At 45.9% G+C, this 10,040-nt stretch overlaps 1 long non-coding RNA gene across 1 annotated transcript; it reads left to right on the top strand.

Annotated features, from left to right (window-relative positions):
* The first annotated feature begins 215 nt into the window (after positions 1-215).
* Positions 216-1,580, top strand: LOC129777959 (uncharacterized). Its single transcript, XR_008743333.1, has 2 exons — positions 216-1,319; positions 1,374-1,580. It is a non-coding gene; the product is annotated as an uncharacterized LOC129777959 (long non-coding RNA).
* Positions 1,581-10,040: the final 8,460 nt, after the last annotated feature.

Below are 10,040 nucleotides of genomic sequence, written 5' to 3'. Positions count from 1 at the left end.
TATCCGATAGAAGCGCAATTTGTTGACCCGATATCAATCATGAGCTGACATACGCAAATGGAAAGGTCCCTTTCGAATAACTGGTGATCAAAAATATACGCATTAGAGCATTCGGAGACATGCTCAATTCAGTTCACGGAAGATTGAATTTCATGAACCAACTCCGTAGATATATAACACAACGAGGAAGTGATATAGCAGGTAATTCTTTCCGCATAATTTCACACAAAAAATGTTTTGATACCTTTGTATTATAAACGAAACTTAAACTAACTTATCCTTAACGAGACTCCCATTGCATAATCTAAACTGATATTTCACTTTTTGCAGCATCCAGACTGGGTGCCATCCTTAGTTCCTTGGGCACACTTGCAATTGCATCCAGCGTCACACTGTTTGCCTTGTCCACAGCCCGATGTACATTTACAATCTGCAGAAACAGAAAACACACCGTCCAGAAAATTGCCAATTTAAAATCACTATTTCAGGTCACTCACCGTTACCACAACACTTGCACGGCATCTTGTCTGGTCTATCAGTGTAATTGAGAGTACTTTTCCTCTAATCGCGCTTATCAACTGCTCTTGCACACACAAACACTGCAATCTGTCGAATGATGCAGTCCGCGTCGGGTTATGATACTTTTATAGGTAATTTTAGGCATCCTACTCAGCGGAAAGCACGAGGCAAAAGTGCCGCTCGATGGATATAGTTAGTGTCGTGTGCAATCGTGGCGGTCCGCGCGAACCAAAACATACGCATCGCGCCATGCACCCGTCGCTGTCGAAGTTAATTTGCGCTCATTCGAGATCGTTCCCGAAGCTCTAATGGCAGACTTTTGATGACGCCGTTTCGTGTGTATACTTCGCAAAGCTTTTTCGCTACGGTCCCCCCTGGAGGGTTCCGCGTGGAACAACAAACGAGATAAGAGAACGATGACGCCTTTCCACTTGGTGGAGGAAGTTCATCCACCTAAAAGTTAGACAAAAAAAAAATTACAACAAACAGTTTTTCATGGAATAATAAAAGTGTTAACAGACTTGGAAACTATTCTGCAGCAACATTTCTAGTTGGAAGAGTTGCACACGACCCTTAAACCTGGGTTCACTGTTCAACATAATCGTAATGCTCACGGCACTATCGCAATCGAACACTTCAGATCACCTATAAAATGACAGACCTCGATAGTGGATGTATCATTCGAAGGTGCGAGCCAACCAGGTGGAAGATCCGATTCCAGAATTGACTGATAAGCATAGTGAAGTGAAACGATCAATCAGAAAACATCATCAAAATGCCGTGCAAGTGTCGTGAAAATAGTAAGTGTGGATAGAAATATTAGCTTAATGAGGTTAACGGTTTTGTTTTCGCAGATTGTAAATGTGCCGCTTCTTGCGGACAAGGAAAAACTTGCGAGTGCAAATGTGACTGCACAGAGTCATGCTGTCCAGACTGCGTCAAAACGGGATGCTGCAAGAAGTGAACCAGCGGGACGTTAAAAACAACGTTATCGATTATTACAGCATTACTTTGTTGTGAACGATATGAGTTGAACACAATAAATTAAAGCAGAACAAAAAGTGATAGTTCATTCTATTTTAAAAGGGAACTCGAATCAATTTATTGAATTAACTAATTTCACCAGATTGCTGAACAGATTGTGCTTACTTGAATATCAATACAGCTGCAATAATTGTTTCAACTTGTTTATAATAACATTCAACATGTTATTAGAAACAAGTTGTTCACTGTTCAACATAATCGTTGTGCTCCCAGCACTATCGCTATCGAACACTACAGTTCGTTCTGTGAAACAGCGTAAGTAAGCAAGTAAGTAAGACACTTGACTAAAGGGTGTGTCACATCAAATTGCATCACGGAAAAAACGCTGTAGAAATTCGCCCAGTAGACCGATCCTTTTGAAAATTTTAGACAGTAAAATAAAAACTATTAAACAACTTTTGGCATTTTCATGTTATTCATATCGAGCCCAAGCCCGTATGCTCGCACCTTCCTCTTTACCCCGTCCATAAGGTTCTGTACAACGTCAGGTTGTAGTTTTTTTTGAACAGAAATCCATTTTCTCTTGAAGTCCGCCTCCGATTTGACAACTTTTGGGTTCTTCCGGAGGGCCTGCTTCATAATCGCCCAATATTTCTCTATTGGGCGAAGCTCCGACGCGTTGGGCGGGTTCATTTCCTTTGGCACGAAGGTGACCCCGTTGGCTTCGTACCACTCCAACACGTCCTTTGAATAGTGGCACGAAGCGAGATCCGGCCAGAAGATGGTCGGGCCCTCGTGCTGCTTCAATAGTGGTAGTAAGCGCTTCTGTAGGCACTCCTTAAGGTGAACCTGCCCGTTTACCGTGCCGGTCATCACGAAGGGGGCGCTCCGCTTTCCGCAAGAGCAGATCGCTTGCCACACCATGTACTTTTTGGCAAACTTGGATAGTTTCTGCTTGCGAATCTCCTCCGGAACGCTGAATTTGTCCTCTGCGGAGAAGAACAACAGGCCCGGCAGCTGACGAAAGTCCGCTTTGACGTAGGTTTCGTCGTCCATTACCAGGCAATACGGCTTCGTCAGCATTTCGGTGTACAGCTTCCGGGCTCGCGTCTTCCCCACCATGTTTTGCCTTTCGTCGCGGTTAGGAGCCTTCTGAACCTTGTATGTACGCAGGCCCTCCCGCTGCTTGGTCCACTGGACGAATGAACTTGACAAATTCAACATATTGGCGACATCCCGGACCGAACTTCTCGGATCACGTCTAAACTGCTTAACTACGCGCTTGTGATCTTTTTCACTGACGGAGCATCCATTTTTGCCGTTCTTCACCTTCCGGTCGATGGTTAGGTTCTCGAAGTATCGTTTTAGTACTCTGCTGACCGTGAATTGGACGATGTCCCGATGTGACAACTCCGGATTCTCGAAATGAGTGCACAGGATTAATTCACGACGCTCTTTTTCGTTCGACGACATTTTTCCAAATTTACGAAAAATTGACAGTGAAGCATGGCCAACGTGATCTATACACTCTTATATGATTATAAGCGAAAGCTGAAGATATAATTCCTAAAAATAAAATTTCTACAGCGTTTTTTCCGTGATGCAATTTGATGTGACACACCCTTTACTTGACTAAAAGGTATTTATTCAAGTTTTCTTAAATCTAGTACAATTTTTTAGTTTACATGTCAATTGATCAGCCTTGGGGCCCGGCAACTTTGTTCAAATTGCATTTTGTTTTTATTAATGTTTATAACAATGTATCGTTTGTAGTCTAATTTACATTTGAGCCCGGAAGGAGACAAATATAGAATTTTTAATTGGGAAAAATTTGATAACCTACCTAACTACAAGAATAAATAAACTATGGGACTAGCTCCCGGATGAATGCGTGCGGAAACCGCTGGCAAGACTCCCTGAATCTAGTCAGGATTTGATTTTTTCGCTCTTTCAACACCTGAAGACCAGACAACCGATGGATCTCGAAATTTCGTGTCCTAGGTGAACTGTCCAGGATCATTCGAAGAATCTTGTTTTGGATGACGTGAAGTTTACGGCGGTGGCTATTGGCGCAACCTTCCCAGATTGGCAGACCATACTCAATCACCGGTAAAACGATGTGCTTGTATATCGCAAGTTTATTTTTCCGCGTTAAAGTAGACTTTCGATTGATGAGCGGGTAAAGCGACTTAATAAGCTTGGAACACTTCGTGGATGTTTTGTTCACATGGGAAGCAAAGTTCAGATTCCTGTCCAGGGTGAGACCCAGGTAGACTACATCACTCGACCAATTTATGGGAGTGCTGCTGAGGTGGACTTTCACGTCATTAGGCGGAACAAGTCATGGTGATTTGGAGTGTGGAAATATTATGGTTTGTGTTTTCGCCGCGTTGATGCATATCTTCCATGATTTTAAGTAGTCAGAAAGAACATCCAGGCCTCTCTGCAAATTTCTAGTTAACGGACGTATCACTCGACCCTTGCAGATGATAGCGGTGTCATCAGCGAACATCGGCAGCACGCCATCACCAGGTAGGGGAGGAACATCAGATGTATAGATGTTAAACAGGGTAGGACCTAAGAGGCTACCCTGCGGAACTCCCGCTATGACGTTGAACATACCGGAGAGCGTGTTGTTTAGAGAGACCTGGAAAGTCCTGTCCGAGAGATGGTTCCCGATGAACTTGATAAGGAAGATCGGAAAGTTGAAACGTCGTAGCTTGAACACAAGACCATTGTGTCAGACATGGTCGAACGCCTTTTCGACGTCCAACAATGCCATGGCAGATGTTTTGGACATGGACTTGTTCCGCCTAATGATGTTCGTGATACTCGCAAGCTGGCTGATAGTGGAGTGACCTTTCCTGAACCCAAACTGCTCCCGGAGGAAGATGTTATTCTGATTTGCACACTCTAGTAAACGACTAAGAATCAGTTTTTCAAACAGCTTTGAGATTGATGACAAGAGGCTGATGGGGCGATAGCTTTTGGCACTGGTAAGGTCTTTACCAGGCTTGTGGATTGGTATTATTTTGGCTAGCTTCCAGCGAGACGGGAAGTAGCCAAACTCCAAGCACTTGTTGAAAATCGATACCAAGTGCTCGAAGAAACCAATGCTCAAGTTTTTTAACTCGAGATTGAGCACTCCGTCAAACCCGGCGGCCTTCATATTTCTTGTACTACGGATCGTAGCTGTTGCCTCACCAGCCGTTATTCTCGATTCCTCTGGTAGAACGATGGGGGTATCAGCGGCACTAGCCAGAACCTCCGCGACGATAGGCTCGTGGGGACTCACCATGGAGCGACCAAGATTGTGAGAATCCACACGAAGTGTTGACCAAGCGCATTCGCCTTTTCGGCAGATGTAATTAGCAGTGACGGGAACGAATCCGGTGATTTGAGCGGAGGAATGGGTCGCGGTTTATTGTTAAGGATCTTGGCAGTTTTCCAAAACGGTTTTGCGCAATCTGCGGGTGAGCGAAGATGATCTGAAAATTGTTTATTCCTGAGATCCACAATCCTGACATTTATAATTTTCTTTAGACGATTGCAATTAGCCTTCAGGTGGAGGAGACCAGTACGTTGATACTGACGACGGATAGTGTTGCGGAGTCTAATTAGATTTTTAGTTAACCTGTCTAGATTCAGGGAGTTACTCACCACTCTTGAAGCCAGTACGTGTCGGTCTCTGGCCCAGGAGATCGCCTCATCGATGGCCTGAAGGGAACGGATAATGTCGTCGGTTGACTCGGGTACAATGTCATAGTCGATATCGGTGTCGACACACTGCTGGAACTGTGACCAGTCGACGCGGTGGTAGTTGCGTCTCGAAGCCTGGAATCTGTTGACGGAGGAGCCTACTTCAATCGCCACCGGATAGTGATCAGAACTGAGCTCTTGGTAGACGACAGGCTCCAAGATATTTGTCGTATTTGTGATAAATATGTCGATGGTCGCGTGGATACCGGATCGGCCCAAACGGGTGGGACCATCTGTTCTTAGAATTGTGTACTCTGCTTCTTGGAAATCATCGTGCAGGATCATACCGTTCCGGTTACAGCGGGTGTTGCCCCACGCTTGATGCTTCGCAATTAGGTCGCCACCGATGATGAACTGCTGCCGCCGCCGAGTTGAATGATGTCGTTTCGAAGAAATGCTGCCGAGCCGTCCGGTATGTTTGTTTGTTTGGGGCAGTAAGCTGCGACTATAGTTATGGGACCGACTGGTGTTGAAACATCCACCCCAACGGAATCGATGATCTTCAGCTCGAAGCATGGGAGCAGCTGACAGCAAATATTTCTTCTGAGTGCGATGGCCACGCCACCACCCACAGAGCTGGTTCTGTCGAGCCTCACGAGGCGGAAATCAGGATGGAAGACATTTATATCAGGTTTGAGGTGTGTTTCCGTGATAATAACTACGTCTATTTCATGCTCATTGAGAAAGTCAACGAGCTCAATGGCTTTACTCTTGAGCGAGCAAGCGTTCCAGTTTGCTATACGTAAGATGTCACGGTCCATACTTGGAGACGAGGGCGAGAACAGCCTTAAGCTGTTCATTCAATTTCTTGCATGTATGTTGAATCCTGATGACCTCGGAGACTAGCAGAACGAGCTCCTTATCATTCAAAGGTACGACAGACCCGGGAGGGGGGTTTGATTCTGCTGCGACGTTGCGTCCATGAGCCGATGTTGCACTGAAGAGCCGCTAGGGACCACTTGGTTGCTTGCGGTGGGGGCGGCGGGTTCACCACGGTTTCGTACATTGTTGAGTGGAAGAGGGGGCAGATTTGGAGCTGCACGGCGTTGTTGAAGCGCGGGAAATTGCACATCGTTGACTGCTGATGGACGTGGGTTGCGCTTTCGTCTTGGTTGGTTGTTGACGGAGGCACGCTTCCGGATCTCAATGTACTCTGCCCTCTTCGGACACGCACTGCTGGTGGGATTGTGACCAGCTCCGCAGTTCGCGCAGACATGGACACCGTCTTCCATATGTTCACATGCATCAGTGTCGTGGGTTTTGCCGCAGTTAACGCAGCGGGATGCCATGTGGCAGTTTCGTGTGCCATGCCCAAACATGAAACAATTCGAGCATTGGGTAACGTCTCTGTGGACCGGTCTGTAGCGATCTCACACAACCACGATATGGAACAGCTCCCGAATATTCTGGAGGTCATTTAGACATGTCGAGTTCTTGGCGAAATGAATGAGATAAAGTTGGTCACGGTACTTCCGGGTCTGGTCGTGCCGCTTCATTTTATAAATTTGAACTGGCTTGATTCCGTTTTTCTCGAGTTCAGCCGATAATTCGTTACAGTCAAGCAAACCATTTGTCATGACAACTGTCATGCAAAAATGCGAAAACAGAATAGAAACTGAGAGAGGTTGGCGTCGACATCATGCCTCATACCGTACGTTTCTATTCTGTTTTCGCATTTACGCATGACAATTGTCATGACAAATGGTTTGCTTGGTTAGAGTCCATATCGTGGAGACCGCGGAGCACCACCTTGAACGGTTTCTCGGCCTCGATGTCGTGAGAGAAATACTCACAGTTCCGCTGTTTCAGTATCTCAGCACGGCCTTATAGTGACTCATGGCAGGGACCATCAATTTGAAGCCCTCCGTACTACGGCGGATGGTGCACCTCAAACCCTTCTCGATGAAAAAGGCAATTCGAGCATGAAGCCCCTCCGGGAAGCCTTTCACATAGATCGGCGGCAGTTTTTCCTTTTTTTCTAATTTCGGTTCGTCACCATTCTCGAGAACAGCATATCGATTGTTCACCAGCAGCTTCTTGGCCGACGGATCAGAGGATTCGCCCGATTGCTCGGCGACGTTTGTAGATCGGGAGCGCTTCGCTTTGTTGCTACCACTTACGCCAGAGTATGTATTGCCTACGGCTTGGTTCATGGGGACGTCGACGTCCAGCGCGAGAGAACTAACACTCCTACTTTTACTTTTACTTTTCTTCACTAGACACAAGAGCAAACGAGAATACGTGTTCACTTCTCAACACAACAGCAGAGAATGATGAGTAAGAGAACGGTAACGGTATTGAATTAAAGAGACTTTAAACTCTGAGAGTTCATTCGTCTCTTGCCCTTGAGGGCGGGAAATTTAACTGGAAAGAAAACTAAGAAAACTATTGCAAAATTCGTTATTCTCGCTCGACCCAGTCCTAGTAACCGCTATGGATGTATGTCGTATAGCCGCACCCTACACGGCCCCGGGGTCAAAAACACAACCAAACAATTGGAGCAGGGAAAAAGCCCCTTTTAGTGTGCTTGAGGAGCTCGCTTCTAAAAGGGGCGTAAAAAACCTGCTCATCTTTTGCTGAAAGTAGAAGAGAAGACAAACGAAATTTTATCAGTATAGGTAAATGTAGTAATTAGACATTAGATCTGATCGAATAAACCTGTATCCTTTAGGAAATCGATGGTCCTTCTTTCCTCGACGGCGTCGTCCGATAGTGCTGTCCTTATGGTGTCTGCGACCTGAAACTTTATTCTTGAAGCATTAAATTTAGGGCATGTGATTAATATGTGTTCCACCGTGAGTCTTACATTGCATGACTCACATAGTGTTGGTTCCAATCTACACATGATAAATTTGTGTGTTAAAAATGTATGCCCGATACGTAAACGTGTCAGACATACTTGAGTAGATCGGAGAATACTATCCTTCCAGGGAAGGGTAGTATTCTTGATCCTTCTTAAGAAGAGGTCGCGGGAAAAATACCAACTGTTCTCCCAGCTCAATCTGAGGGATTGACTGACCCATCTGATGGTGTCTTTTGCTGGGTGGGAGGTGGTCCATAGTTCGGAGAGCCTACCCTCCTTGGCGAGACGATCAGCCTGTTCATTACCCTGGATTCCGCAGTGCCCTGGAACCCAGCAGAAAGTGATGTCCTTCCCTGTAATTTTTTCCTCAATGCTTTGTATCCAAGGGTGTTTACTATCGCCACTTTGTAGCGCCCGTAATGCACTATAGGAATCTGAGAAGATCACCACTTTACTGTCGTTATCACAGAGTGATGTCGCGACAAGGAGAGCGGCAATTTCGGCGGAGTATACCGAACATATGGAAGGCAGTTGGAATTTTAGCTCCGTGTTATTGGCAAAAACTCCAAACCCTGTTAGGTTTCCATCAAAAGACCCATCTGTGAAGATTTTGTGGTGGGTGTGATACTTGTTATGAAGGTGGTTATTAAAACAGGCCGTAACAATTCTGCTGGCTTCCCCAGCCCTAACAGCATTTTTGATTGACCAGTCTATCTTTGGCGGATGTGCGTGCCATGGGCGTTGACCGACTCTGCTTAATGGGGCAATAGTCGGGAGGGTGACTTGGCTAATATTTTGCAGCCAAATGTTGGCTCTGGAGTAAATGGATAGAAGATCAGGGTATTTCTCGGACGTCCGGATGGCTTTAGTGGCTAGGATATTTGTGAGGAAGTGTTCGAACTACGCCAGCCTCCACAAGCAGAGCGTTTATTGGGCTGGTCTGAAGGGCTCCTGATGCATATCTAATCACACTATGGTAGACAGGCTTTAAGTAATTCAAGTGAGCCCAAGAGGCACGGCTGAAAAGTTCGATGCCGTAACGAATTTTAGAGAAGACAATGCTTTTGCCTATGTTGCAGATGGTTTTACGAGAACTCAAGCGGCATCGGCCACCTAAAGCTTTCACCAGCCGCAGGCGGCACTTCATACTAGCTTTAGCATTTCTGAGGTGTTGTCCGAAGGATAGTTTACTGTCAACTAGCACTCCAAGAATTCGGGCTGAGCTGACTCTCTTAATAGGCCTGCCATTGATTAGACATGTTCTAAACCTTTTCCTATGACCTTTACATTTGCAGCAGTGCATTATATTAGACTTCTCTGTCGAAAACTTAAACCCAATGGAATTTGCCCAGTTACTAACAGCCGAGATTCCTTCCTGCAGTCTTCTGCGGGCCATTTCTGGGAAAGGATTTCTTGCCATCAGCAGTAGATCGTCTGCATAGGCCAGTACCTCGGTGTTTTTAGGGATAACCTCTAGAACCGACTGCATAGCAACGAGGAAGAGGGAAACTGATAGAACCGAACCTTGTGGTACTCCGTTTTCTAGGCAACGGTGATCCGAAAGTACTCCTCCGAAGTAAACTTGAAAGCCTCGATTGGTTAGGAAACAGCGAAGAATGTTGAAGAGGGAGCCTTCAAAACCCCATCGGTGGAGTTGATCGATAATGTTATGGCGCCATGTGGTATCGTAGGCTTTGGCTAGATCGAGTGAAGCGATTTCGCTGTGGTGGCCCTTTTCGATAGTTTCTTGAAGGAAACGATCGAGTTGACCCGTACCTTTACCTCGGCGGAAGCCATGCTGTCTGGGGTCTAATAGTTGGCATTCTTCAAGGGCCGTCCTAAGTCTTCGATTGATCATTCTTTCGAAGACTTTCCCTAAGCAGTTGAGGAGGGTTATGGGACGGAAGTTATTCGCGGCCCGTTTACTCTCCTTCACTTTTGGGATAGGTATTACCAAGCCCGTTTTCCATGCGTC

The sequence above is a fragment of the Toxorhynchites rutilus genome, chromosome 3, assembly GCF_029784135.1.
Source record: "Toxorhynchites rutilus septentrionalis strain SRP chromosome 3, ASM2978413v1, whole genome shotgun sequence".
NCBI classification, from domain to species: Eukaryota; Metazoa; Arthropoda; class Insecta; order Diptera; family Culicidae; genus Toxorhynchites; species Toxorhynchites rutilus.
Note: the sequence above shows the minus strand (reverse complement) of the source record. Positions and strands in the feature narration are given on the sequence as shown.